Here is a 14,105-nt window from a genome sequence, read left to right as displayed (position 1 = left end):
AGTGTTACAAGTTGTTTTTCTTCGAAGAAGTCTTTTCGAGTCACGAGACCGAGGGACTCCTCCCATTTCGACTCCATTGCGCATGGGCGTCGACTCCATCTTAGATTGTTTTCTCCCGCAGAGGGTGAGGTAGGAGTTGTGTATGCTAGTAATAGTGCCCATGCAATGGAGTAATGTACATAATGTAGTTTAAAGTAATATATTTACAAATATACAGATGTTCAAGATCAACTTCTAAACGGCTACAGGCTCCCGGGGAGGCGGGTGGGCGCATGTGAATCTGCAGCGACTAATGCCACGAACAGATGTACACTGGGTAAGTGACATTTTCCGTTCGATGGCATGTGTAGCTGCAGATACACATGCTGTGCATAGACTAGTAAGCAGTTATCTCCCCAAAAGCGGTGGTTCAGCCTGTAGGAGTTGAAGTTGTTTGAAACAATGTTCGTAGTACTGCTTGGCCTACTGTGGCTTGTTGTGCCGTTAGTACATCTACACAGTAGTGTTTGGTAAATGTATGAGGCGTAGACCATGTAGCTGCCTTACATATTTCGTTCATTGGAATATTTCCTAGAAAGGCCATGGTAGCACCTTTTTTTCTAGTTGAGTGTGCCTTTGGTGTAATAGGCAGTTCTCTTTTTGCTTTAAGATAACAGGTTTGAATGCACTTCACTATCCATCTAGCAATGCCTTGTTTAGAAATTGGATTTCCTGTATGAGGTTTTTGGAAAGCAATAAATAGTTGCTTTGTTTTTCGCATTAGTTTTGTTCTGTCAATGTAGTACATTAACGCTCTTCTGATGTCTAATGTATGTAGTGCTCTTTCAGCTACAGAGTCTGGCTGTGGGAAGAACACTGGTAATTCTACTGTTTGATTTAAGTGGAACGGTGACATGACTTTTGGTAAAAATTTAGGATTTGTCCGTAGAACTACTTTATGCTTGTGTATTTGAATAAATGGTTCTTGTATGGTAAATGCTTGCATCTCTCTTACTCTTCTTAAAGATGTGATGGCAATTAAAAATGCAACTTTCCATGTTAAGTATTGCATTTCACAAGAGTGCATGGGCTCAAAAGGTGGACCCATGAGTCGTGTTAAGACAATGTTGAGGTTCCATGAAGGAACTGGTGGTGTTCTTGGTGGTATAATTCTCTTTAGACCTTCCATAAATGCTTTTATGACTGGTATCCTAAATAGAGAAGTTGAGTGCGTAATTTGCAGGTAAACTGAAATTGCTGTAATATGTATCTTAATGGATGAAAAAGCTAGCTTTGACTTCTGCAAATGTAGTAAGTATCCTACGATGTCTTTGGCAGATGCGTGTAAGGGTTGAATTTGATTATTATGGCAGTAATAAACAAATCTTTTCAACTTATTTGCATAGCAATGTCTAGTGGTAGGTTTCCTAGCTTGTTTTATGACCTCCATACATTCATGTGTAAGGTCTAAGTGTCCGAACTCTAGGACTTCAGGAGCCAGATTGCTAGATTCAGCGATGCTGGATTTGGGTGTCTGATCTGTTGTTTGTGTTGCGTTAACAGATCTGGTCTGTTTGGTAGTTTGACATGAGGCACTACTGAGAGGTCTAGTAGTGTTGTGTACAAAGGTTGTCTTGCCCATGTTGGCGCTATTAGTATGAGTTTGAGTTTGTTTTGACTCAACTTGTTTACTAGATATGGAAGGAGTGGGAGAGGGGGAAAAGCGTAAGCAAATATCCCTGACCAGCTCATCCATAACGCATTGCCCTGATCTTGTGGGTACCTGGATACGAAGTTTTGGCATTTTGCGTTTCCCTTTGTTGCAAATAGATCTATATGTGGTGTTCCCCAACTCTGGAAGTAAGTATTCAGTATTTGGGGGTGAATTTCCCATTCGTGGATCTGTTGGTGATCCCGAGAGAGATTGTCTGCAAACTGATTCTGAATTCCTGGAATAAATTGAGCTATTAGACGAATGTGGTTGTGAATCGCCCAATGCCATATTCTCTGTGCCAGGAGACACAACTGTGTTGAGTGTGTCCCTCCCTGTTTGTTTAGGTAATACATCGTTGTCATGTTGTCTGTCTTGACAAGAATGTGTTTGTGGCTTATTATGGGTTGAAATGCTTTGAGCGCTAGAAATACTGCCAATAGTTCTAAGTGATTTATGTGAAACTGTTTTTGGTGAGTGTCCCATTGTCCTTGGATGCTGTATTGATTGAGGTGTGCTCCCCACCCTATCATGGAGGCGTCTGTCGTTATTACATATTGTGGCACTAGGTCTTGGAAAGGCCGCCCTTTGTTTAAATTTATACTGTTCCACCATTGAAGCGAGGTGTATGTTTGGCGGTCTACCAACACCAGATCTAGAAGTAGACCCTGTGCCTGTGACCACTTTGATGCTAGGCACTGTTGTAAGGGTCCCATGTGCAACCTTGCATTTGGGACAATGGCTATGCATGAGGACATCATGCCTAGGAGTTTCATCACCATTTTGACTTGTATTTTTTGTTTTGGATACATGGCCTGTATTACATTGTGAAATGCCTGAACCCTTTGTGGACTTGGAGTGGCAATCCCTCTTGCTGTGTTGATTGTCGCCCCTAAGTATTGCTGTGTTTGACACGGTATAAGGTGTGACTTTGTGTAGTTGATTGAGAAACCTAGTTTGTGGAGGGTTTCTATGACATACTTTGTGTGTTGTGAACACTTTTCTAGCGTGTTGGTTTTGATTACCCAATCGTCTAGGTACGGGAACACATGTATTTGCTGTCTTCTGATATGTGCAGCTACGACTGCGAGGCACTTTGTAAAAAACTCTTGGCGCAGTTGTTATTCCGAATGGCAACACTTTGAATTGGTAATGTATCCCTTGGAATACAAACCTTAAGTACTTACTGTGTGAAGGATGTATCGGTATATGGAAATATGCATCCTTTAGGTCTAGTGTTGTCATGTAGTCTTGTTGTTTGAGTAGTGGGATTACGTCTTGTAATGTCACCATGTGAAAGTGATCTGATTTGATGTAGGTATTTAATGTTCGGAGATCTACTATAGGTCTCAGAGTTTTGTCTTTTTTGGGTATGAGAAAGTACAGAGAGTAAACTCCTGTTCCTTTCTGGTGTTTTGGTACTAATTCTATTGCTTCTTTTAGTAGCAATGCCTGAACCTCTAGTCCTAGGAGATCTATATGTTGTTTTGATATATTGTGTGTTTTCGGTGGGACGTTTGGAGGGAATTTGAGAAATTCTATGCAATAACCATGCTGGATAATTGCTAGGACCCAAGTGTCTGTTGTTATTTCCTCCCAATGTTTGTAAAATTTGGTCAGTCTCCCCCCAACAGATGTTATGTGTTGGGGATGTGTGACTTGGAAGTCACTGCTTGTTTTGAGGAGTTTTGGGACTTTGGAACTTTCCTCTATTCTTTTGGAATTGTCCCCCTCTATATTGTCCCCGAAAACTTCCCCGCTGATACTGGCTCTGGTAAGTGGGTCTTGTTTGTGAGGTTGTGGGTTCTGTGCTTTGTCCTCGAAACCCCCCTCTAAACTGTGTTTTTCGAAATGTGCCTCTGCCCTGTGGGGAGTAGAGTGCACCCATGGCTTTCGCCGTGTCAGTGTCTTTTTTAAGTTTTTCGATCACAGTGTCCACCTCCCGCCCAAACAACTGCTGTCCGTTGAATGGCATATTCAGCACAGCTTGCTGTATTTCTGGTATAAATCCTGATGTACGCAGCCATGCATGTCTCCTTATTGTTACTGCTGTGTTGACAGTTCTAGCAGCTGTGTCTGCAGCATCCATTGCTGACCGTATCGGATTGTTGGAGATACTCTATCCTTCTTCTACTACCTGCTGCGCTCTCTTTAGGTAAATGTTCTATAAAGTGTTGCATTTCGTCCCAATGGGCCCTGTCGTATCTCGCCAACAAAGCCTGTGAATTGGCAATATGCCACTGGTTTGCTGCCTGTGCCGCCACCCTTTTGCCTGCTGCGTCGAATTTCCTACTTTCTTTATCGGGAGGTGGTGCATCTCCTGAAGTATGTGAGTTCCCTCTTTTGCGCGCTGCCCCTACTACAACTGAGTCCGGTGTTAGCTGTTGTGTGATGTACACGGGGTCTGTTGGTGGTGGTTTATATTTTTTCTCCACTCTTGGAGTAATGGCCCTTCCTTTTACAGGCTCTTCAAACACTTGTTTGGAGTGTTTTAGCATTCCGGGTAGCATAGGAAGCCTTTGATAGTGGCTGTGTGTGGACGACAGTGTGTTAAAAAGAAAGTCGTCTTCAATGGGCTCAGCATGCAGGCTGACATTATGAAATGCCGCTGCTCTCGACACCACTTGTGCGTAAGGCTGTACTATCCTCTGGTGGCGACGGTCTAGCTGGATAACATTCTGGACTATTATCTGACACTGGTGCGTCATAAAGGTCCCGTGCGTCAGGGTCATCTTGACTCATTCCTGTATGAGTTGGGGATTGCATCATTGGTGGAGTGGCTACCGGTGATGGTTGCGAAGAGCATTGTGGAGATGGTGGCGGGGTTACTTGTTTAGCCACCTTTGCCTGTGGCTGCTTGTCTTTTTCTTGAAAGGCAAGCTTGCATTTCATTTTAATCGGAGGGAGAGTACTGATCTTCCCGGTTTCTTTTTGGATATGGAGCCTTCTTTGTGTATAGTCTGGCTCTATTGTTTCTAATTCCTGTCCAAATCTATGTGTCTTCATTTGTGTGGACAGTCCTTGTTCCTCAGTGTAGGAACTTGTTTTCGGTTCCGAGGCCGGATGTTTCGGTATCGAAACCTTTTCGGCTGTTTTTTCCGGTTCCGACGAAACCTTCTTTACTTTCGGCGTCGTGGTCTCTCGGTGTCGACCCATTTCGGTGCCGCTATCTCGGTGCCGAACTTGCTCGGAGCCACTATTTCGAGCCCGAGATTGCTGTGTGGCGGTATCTCGACCGGAGTCGGATGACTTCGCCCCCAGCGTGCCCTTTTTCGGTGCCGATGATCGGTCACCTATTTTTCGGGTTAAGCCATTGCCTGTTGGCGGTGGCGTCCCCTGGGCTTTAGTGGTTTTTTTGTGAGCTTTGTGTTTCGACGTCTTACTCACGGTTTTCGGCGTTTCCTCGGGATCGATCTCATCCGAGTCCGATTCATGGATGGAGAATGTTTCTTCCTCCTCTTCGAAACGCTCTTGTCCTGTCGGCGCCGACGCCATTTGCAGTCTTCTTGCTCTTCGGTCTCTTAATGTCTTCCTGGACCGAAACGCTCGACAGGCTTCACAAGTATCTTCCTTGTGTTCCGGCGACAAACACAAGTTACAGACCAGATGCTGATCTGTATATGGATACTTGTTATGGCATTTTGGGCAGAAGCGGAATGGGGTCCGTTCCATCAGCCTTGAAGAGACACGTGGCTGGGCCGACCAGGCCCCGACGGGGGATCGAAAAAACCCCGAAGGGCCACCGGAGCGCTTCAAAAGTCAGTGTCGATTTGTTGTGACTAACCCGATACCAAACGCAAACAATACCGACGATTTTTCTGAGATTCTAACTAACTTTCCGACCCGAAACACGGAGCGAAAACGAACACGTCTGAACCCAATGGCGGAAAAAAAACAATCTAAGATGGAGTCGACGCCCATGCGCAATGGAGTCGAAATGGGAGGAGTCCCTCGGTCTCGTGACTCGAAAAGACTTCTTCGAAGAAAAACAACTTGTAACACTCCGAGCCCAACACCAGATGGCGGGATGTGCACAGCATGTGTATCTGCAGCTACACATGCCATCGAACATATATATATATATATATATGTGTGTGTGTTTGTGTGTCTATATATAAATACACACATAGTGCTTAACTGTGTCACTGAGGCTCTGCTAATCAGAACCTCAGTGCGTATGCTCTCTCTGCTTTTAAATTTGTCACTATAGGCTAGTGACTTCATTTACCAATTTCAATTGGCACACTGGACTCCCCCCGCCTCCCCCCGCCTCCCCCCTTATAAGTCCCTAGTATATGGTACCTAGGTACCCAGGGCATTGGGGTTCCAGGAGATCCATATGGGCTGCAACACTTCTTTTGCCACCCATAAGGAGCTAAGACAAACCCTTCCACGGGCCTGCCATTGCAGCCTGCGTCAAATAGTGCAAACTATTTCACAGCCGTTTTCACTGCACTTAAGTAACTTATAAGTCACCTATATGTCTAACCTTCACTTGCTGAACGTTAGTTGCAAAGTTACTAAGTGTGAGGGCACCCTTGCACTAGCAAAGGTGCCCCCACATAGTTCAGGGCCTTTTCCCGGGACTTTGAGTGCGGGGGCAACATTACACGCGTGCACTACATATAGGTCAATACCTATATGTAGCTTCACAATGGTAACTCTGAATAGGGCCATGTAAGGTGCAAAGATCATGGAATCGTCCCCCCCCCCCCCCCCAATTCTAAATCTGGTAATGGGAAGCCAATTCCATGCATCCTGGGGGCTCCATCATGGACCCCCCAGTACTGCCAAACCAGCTCTCTGAGGTTTGAAATGCAGCTACAGCTGCTGCCACCTCACAGACAGGGTTCTGCCCTCCTGGGGTCTGAGCAGCTCGTTCCCAGGAAGGCAGATCAATGCATTTCCTTTGTGAGGAGGGTGTTACACCCTCTTCCTTTGGAAATCGGTGGTATAGGCTGGGGAGGGGTAGCCTCCCCCAGCCTCTGGAAATGCTTTGAAGGGCACAGATGGTGCCCTCCTTGCATAACCCAGTCTACACCGGTTCAGGGCCCCCTAGTCCCTGCTCTGGCACGAAACAGGACAAAGGAAAGGGGAGTGACCACTCCCCTGTCCATCACCACCCCAGGGGTGGTGCCCAGAGCTCCTCCAGTGTGACCCAGACTTCAGCCATCTCGTTTTCCAAGAAGTGGGGACACCCTGGAGGCCTTTGAGTGGCCAGTGCCAGCAGGTGACATCAGAGACCACTCCTGTTAGATCCATACCTGATAAGGTAGCCAATCCCGCTCTCAGAGCTATTTAGGGTCTCTCTTGTGGGTTTCTCTCCAGATTCTACTTGCAAGTTTCCAGCAGAAATCCTCTGCAACTACTACTTCATCCTCTGACCTCAGATCAACCTCAGACTGCTCCAGGAACCGCAGTAACTCCAACAAAGTATCCAGAAGGGATTCTTTTCCTCTGCAACTTCAGCTCCAGCCAGCAACTGCAACAGTTTCAATGGTGTGCACGCTCTGGGGACTCCCTGTCTTCACTCTGCACCAGAAGGACCAAAGAAATCTCCCGTGGGGTGACAGAGTCACTTCCCTGCTCATGCAGGCACCTTCTAAGTCGATGCCCGTTTCTCTTAGACTCCTCTCCTGGCAACGCGCATGCTCCTTGGAACACAGAGGGTGGACCCCATCGACACAGACTGTCCTGAGGTCCTGCTGTCCCAATTTGAAGGTAAGACCTTGCCTTCCCCGAGAATAACAGTACCCCTGAGCACCGTATCTTCTTTACCTCCTGTGGCCTCTGTGCACTCTTTGCCAAATTCCTTCGTGCACCACCTGGCCCAGGTCCCCAGCACTATCCTGCGACGCTCATATCGCTGAGTTATCCTCCGGCGGTGTGGACCTTCCTTTGTAGTGCTGCACCAATCGCATTTTGCACCTCCTTTGTCCCCGTGTCCTGGGACTGCCATGGGTGCTATCTGGCGTTCTGAGGGTTCTCGGATGTGCTGAGAGCCCCCTCTTCCTCCTCACACAGGGTTGAGGCCACCAGGTCCCTCCTGGGTCCAGATAGCGCCATTTTGATGCAAAATGCGACTTTGCCCGAACCAAGGCTTGTTGGAGTAATCCAGCTCCAAAACTCACCTGCATCCAACTTCTCTCCGTGGGACATCCAGTGCATCACGCAGGAACCCGCTGACAACTTCCTTGGGTGCATTTCTGCAGTCCTCGTCCAACCGGGGACTCTTCTTTTGCACCCTCTTCTGGGTTGGCAGGGGCTCCTGTCCTTCCTGGAACTTCTTCTGACTTCTGGACTTGGTCTCCTTCCTTGCAGGTCTTCAGATCCAGGAATCCACCATTTGTTGTTTGCAGTCTTGCAATAACTCTAATCATGACATATAGTGTGTCCTAAGGAAACTTGCAGTACTTTACTCCTGCGTTTCTGGGTGGGGTAGTTTACTTACCTTTACTGTATTCTTACTCTCCCAGTGATTCTCTACACACTACACTTGTCTAGGGGGGAATTCATGATACGCATTCCACTTTCTTAGTATATGGTTTGTGTTGCCCCTAGACCTATTTTCTCCCATTGTATTCTATAGCATTTCCTATTGTTTGCACTATCCTATGTCTAATTACTTACTTTATTTTGGTGTCTAGTGTAGAGTATTGCCTCTAAGATATTTTTGGCCTTGTGTCACCCAAATAAATGACCTTTATTTTTGATAACACTGAGTATTGTCTTTACTTGTGTATAAGTACTGTGTAACTATAAGTGGTACTGCAGGAGCTTTGCATGTCTCCTAGTTCAGCCTAAGCTGCTCTGCTATCGCTACCTCTATCAGCCTAAGCTGCTAGAACACTACTACATTTCACTAATAAGGGATAACTGGACCTGGTGTAAGTACCCAAGGTACCCACTACAAACCAGGCCAGCCTCCTACAGTGGGTTTTGTAATAAAGGAGAAGTTCACCGTGAAACAGTTTCAGAGTATGGAGCTTTTGGCATTCCAAAAAGATACAGTGGAAATGAAGATACCACTACAAGAAAAAAAATGATAAAGAAGGAAGTGGTGCAAGTGTTAAAGAAAGAATGTATCACTTTCAGAGACCTGGCAAGGATAGTAGGCTTGTTTTCATCATCAATCCAAGCTGTTTTTCCAGGACACTTGCATTATTGGGCCTTGCAGAGAGAGATAGCAGAGGCATGAGAAAAGGGTTATGGTATGGTGACTTGGTAAAGTTGAATATGGGGAGTGGTGGATGCACAATCTAGAAGCTTGTAACAGGAAGGCAATACTTAGGTGTGTTCGGATTCCATCTTGGAGACAGATGCCAGCCTTTCTGGTTGGGGAGCTTGGATAGGGACACAGAAGAAAGGAGGACTTTGGTCTAGCATTGAGAGGGCTCAGCATATATATACTGTTTGGAGTTGACAGCATGCCTTGAGAAGTTTCAGGAGTATTTTAAGGGGTCATTCAGTTCTGGTGAAAATCGTCAACATATCGGCAGTGGTTTACATAAATCAGCAAGGGAGGAAGCAGATCACGGAATCTGTCAGACATAGTAACAGCTGTGTTTTTTTGTCTGAAGCACAACATAGTCTTAGGGCAGAATATCTGCCAGGAGAAAATAATTCAGTGGCTGATTGGTATTGGTCAAGACAGACCCAGCTTCCAATCTCCTAAATCCTTCATATAACTTATTTTGAGAGAATTTATCAGATCTGTGGTTCACTGGAGGCAGATGTGTGTGACCAGGTTGACTTTTCAAATTCCAGTGTATTACAGCTGGATGCCAGACCAGAATGCAGCAGTGATAGAGGAGTTTCATAAAAAATGGTCAGAGGGCACGGGATTTGCATTTCCACCATTTGCAATGACACAGGGAGTGCTTTTGAAAGTGAGGAAGGAGAGATGTCCGTTAGAATTGATAACTTATTTTTGGGTGTCACAAGCATGGTTCCCAATAGTAAAGGAATTAGCGTGCGAAATACCGTTTTTGATTCTGGCAGATGAGGGTTTGTTAACAAACGAAGTAGGAGAAGAGTATCCTTTGATAGTGAGCAAGAATTTGGACATTCTTGTTTGAAAAGTGTCAGATTTAGAGCATTCGAGGGACTTTTGCAAGGGACTACTGTATTACCCCAGGAGTCTTAGGAACCAGGAACAAGATGCAGATACAGAGTAATTTGGAACGTGTGGGTTTGTCAGTGCGTGGAAAGGGGTTTGGATCCCTTGGAGATACCTGGGCTAGAGGTAGTAAGTTTCTTGCTTTCAACAGGCACAATGGTAGCCTCCGGTCTGGTAATAAAACAGCACGATTCATGCTCAGGATTTCATTAAAGACACTGAGGCCAACATTACCCCACCCCCCTTCCAGATTTTTTGTTACATTTTATTGTGTTAAGAATAATTATATTGAGTTTGAAATAACATTTTATTCGATTTTTTTTTTTTTTCTCTTGCACAAGGGAGTAAATCTAATTTTGTTTTTTAGAAACTTTCATTAGGGAAAGAAGAAAGAAGATTCTGAGTTTCAGAAAAAGGACAAGTTCTACTGAGCTTGGTAATTAATAGAGGAAGAGGGTTCTGTTGCTCTAATAGATTGGTAAGATTCTAATTCTAATTCTGGAATTGGTATTTGTTATGTAAGACTTTGAAGGTTCTGCAGTCTATGGCAATTAAAAGGTTAATGCATAATGTTAGACTCTGTCTTTAATGAAATCCTGATTCTCTTGTCATGTTTATCTGAGAATCGCCATGTGGGTGCAGTCTTGGCACACATTCCTCAACAATCGAGGGATAAGTATATGGTGGGAAAAAGCACAGTGAAGCAGAAAATTTCATATCAATTGAAATGTAACCCGGAAGACTCCCTGTGGCAGAAACTGAAGGGCACTGAATTGTTGGCAGTGCATATTCTCACAAGGGACAAAGAGGTCCACTTGAGGGAAACCACGCAGGGCAAAGATGTGCCTGCAGCCAAGCAAGTTGATATGCTAACCTTGCTCTTCCGGTGATCAAAGGCTTCTGGATCTCCAGTTCCTCCAACTGAGCACCCCACTCAAGGTGGTGGCATTAGTCATCACTATGGACACTACTGGTGGTGGGCAAAACAGCCTCCTTTGCATCTGGTGTTCCACTAGTAACTACCAAAGCAGAACAGATGCAGTGTCTTGACGGACCCTGATGATGTCCGTCAGATTACCTTGTTGTTGGGACCATTCAAATATGAAAGTAAAATGTGCGCTATACGTTGCCCTGTAAGGGTGGACCCTCTCACATACCTGGAGGTGCCGTTGATGGCAAACTTAATCTGTTATATCTGGCTAGCTTGTAAAGTGCCACGGTTAAGGGTGGCATTTTTTCCTTTGCCTGACGCTGTGAGGACACCCACACTCTGTCTAAGCTGAAAACATAGAAGGCTAAGTAAGACCATTCAGTGATATACGGTACAGGACTCTATTGCCATTTCACAGCATTATCTTTACATTTGACTTATCATATTTTCGAGAAGGTTCTGCGTCTTCTGGGTGCTATATCTCATTATGTTTGCCTCCAAGAGACAGACATCCCTTCCTTGAAGACCAGATTTGGGAATGGAGGGTCACTTGTGGTGGGCATTTCATTTTTAGGAGTTAAACTTTCTTACTTGCTTCACAAATGGATCCTATACTAAAGCCATGCTTTTCTAAATACCAAGGCTCAAATGGAGCATGCCATTTACTACCCCTGGAAACCATCCTAAAAGCAGTTTTACATGCACTTGCTTTTTAGGGGCGAACACAAAGCGCTCCGTCCCCTGTTGTAATCTCTCTTTGGGCTTCCACCCCATGTCATGTCAGCCACTTTCATTGGTTAGAGGGATTGACTTTTAAAATTCGCTTGCTTTCAAGGCATGCATACCTCATGCTTTTTCCAGTGTTTACCCCACCTTCACAGCACCGGTAAACTACTGAAAACATACGAGGCTCAATGTTTTCAGCATGGTTTCCGGACTACTTTATCTGTTTATTTTCCACGCAGCACGATCGCGCTGGGGTTTACATAGCGTGATCACGCTCGGTTTTTCCGTTATCAATTTCAGCACAATCACGCTGCAATTTACATAGTGCGATCGTGCTGCATTTTTTTTTCTTTTCATTGTGTGCCAAGAAAAGACCGGTTAGGAGTTTACAACACTAATAGCTCTAAGTCGAGCAAATGCAAGACGCGTTGCATTGAAAATGCTTGTTTGTACTTGTTATTCAGAACCAACGGAATGTTCATCTCCGGAGTAATGAGGAATTGAAGGGCTACACTTGTGACCTTGCCGAATTTAAATTCACCCTACATAGGTATTGCATTTGTAAAGAAGGACATGTAGTGTAACCTTGTATGGTCTGTTGGTGATTGTCAGACTTACATCTCGCTTTCTGTTGGTAAATTCTCAGTATCTAAAGACGAGAGATGCATACTTGCATAGTTTTGCACAATTAATTGAATGTAGCAGCTATAATGCTTACCTTGTGAATGAACAGTTACACCTGGGTAGTTGTCATGTATGCAATACATTGTCAGCTTTATTTACTTTAAAAAAAAATACTACTGCTTAGATTTAAAAAAAAAAAAAAAATGTTTTCAGGTTTCAAGGATTTTCTTTTTTTTTTTTTTAATGCAGCGTTATTAAAAGACCAAAAAACGAAGAAAACATTGCTTCTAAATAAGCACTACTGATGCTTTATTTAGAGTATTTTTCTTTGTTCTGGAATAAGGAACATGGGTGGAGATACATTTATTTAAGAATAAAGAGCTCCTGATGGAGAACCCATAGTTCAGCCATAAGAAAACAATTGAGTGGAAAAAGTGCAAGAGAGCAATCGGAATGGCGAGCAAGCAAATTAAAAGGGAGAGTCAAGCCAGAGCGAACTAAGGGTCTGGCTCGGTTCTTAGAACCTGTGCACAAGCCAGGCCTGAACATGTTTGCCATGTAAAACATACAACAAATACACAAGATATTGTGCAGTCGCTTCAAAATACAAAAAACGTGTATTTCTTTTAACATGTGAAAGCTGACATTAATAAATCACATTTTAGCACTGCACTGAGAAATACCTGTTAAAAGTGATGAAGAAGAGGGAGTAAGGCAAATATTTTATTTCACCAAAAGATCGCAAGGGGAAGCTGTGAAGTATCCAGGGTTTCTGGTTTCACTTTGTACAAATCAGCCACTAAACACTTATACATTTGCACTTCCTTAGGTAAAGGCTTTATTCTTACCACTCAGTGATATATAAAAACTGCAGGAAAATCTACAAAGTCAACCCGAAGGAAATGAAACGCTTTACATAAGCACAGTTACATTATTCGTGTCACATTCATTTTTAATAGGCACAAAGAGATTAAGTGATTTGACCAGAATCACAGGATATTGAGCCAACGCTGAGAATCGAACCTGCTTCCATAATTGGCAGTCTGGCCGTAACGCCACATCCTGTGTAGAGGAAGCAGAACCTCAGCTCAGAGTGGGCTTCCGATTCTAACAGAACCTCCAGCTGAGCCAGAATCAGGCTTCAGGCTCAAGTCTGGCTCAAGCTTTCAGTGGCTCGTCCACCTCTATGTTGTACAGGTGAGTTAGGCCCGAAGGAAAAATACATACTTTCCATTCTTTATATTTTCACCTTAGGTAAACCATCCAAACTCAGCAACATAGAGGCTCGGTTTAAGTTCCCCTCCCTCCTCTATATTTCATAGTGCTGATTCCACAACCAGGAGGCAATGGGAGGCAGGGATACTCTTACATGGAGGATTTCCAAGTATAACTCGAACATCAAATGTTCTATCTTATCAAAACAACAAGCATCTGTGTTACATGAGGTCTAAAATTAGACAGGTACAGTGATAACCCAGGTTACATGATGCCTTTTATCTCATAAACCTTCTAAGATTTGCTCATGCATAAGGGATGTAAAATCTCCTGTTCTAGTCTTCCCACAAGCACACCACAAAGGAGTCCAGACTACCCATGACAGAAATTCATTGGATAAACCCCAGAAACCATTTATACGACCGTAGCCCCAAAAGACAGAATGCCATGGTCCATATATTCAATGTTGCTTATACTTGCCACCTCTCCTTGCACTGTTGTGGAAAACGTTACCTTCAGTAACTATATTTCTGGTAAATATTATAGCTTACCTCAAATTCTGAAGCTTCACCCAGCCAGGACTTAAAGACAGAAACACGTATAAGGCACCGTCTTGTAGGCTAGTGTTAACATGCTGCTACTTTTTCTACATTCGATTGAGGCATGCAGAGAGAAAATGAGTAGACATTATGTTGCATGCAGCTTACCAAAAACGGTACTAATTCAAATGGAAGGAGGGACGGAGTACTGTGAGGAATAAAAAGGAAGGTATAGTATTTACTTCAAGTATTATTACTTAA

At 44.2% G+C, this 14,105-nt stretch overlaps 1 protein-coding gene across 4 annotated transcripts in view; it reads right to left on the bottom strand.

The window, feature by feature from the left end:
- The window catches only part of TBC1D24 (TBC1 domain family member 24), a 556,519-nt gene that overhangs the window by 338,894 nt on the left and 203,520 nt on the right, over window positions 1–14,105 (bottom strand). Inside the window, exon 3 of one of the 4 annotated variants that reach the window (XM_069210509.1) lies at window positions 14,013–14,052. The exons of the other annotated variants lie outside the window; for them this stretch is intronic. The gene's annotated coding sequence lies outside the window, so the exon portion shown is untranslated. The remainder of the gene's footprint in view (window positions 1–14,012; window positions 14,053–14,105) is intronic. 4 annotated transcript variants of the gene reach the window in all.

The sequence above is a fragment of the Pleurodeles waltl genome, chromosome 10 (genome assembly GCF_031143425.1).
Source record: "Pleurodeles waltl isolate 20211129_DDA chromosome 10, aPleWal1.hap1.20221129, whole genome shotgun sequence".
NCBI lineage: Eukaryota > Metazoa > Chordata > Amphibia > Caudata > Salamandridae > Pleurodeles > Pleurodeles waltl.
The sequence above is the reverse complement of the archived record's forward strand: the minus strand, read 5'-3'. Positions and strand labels throughout refer to the sequence as shown.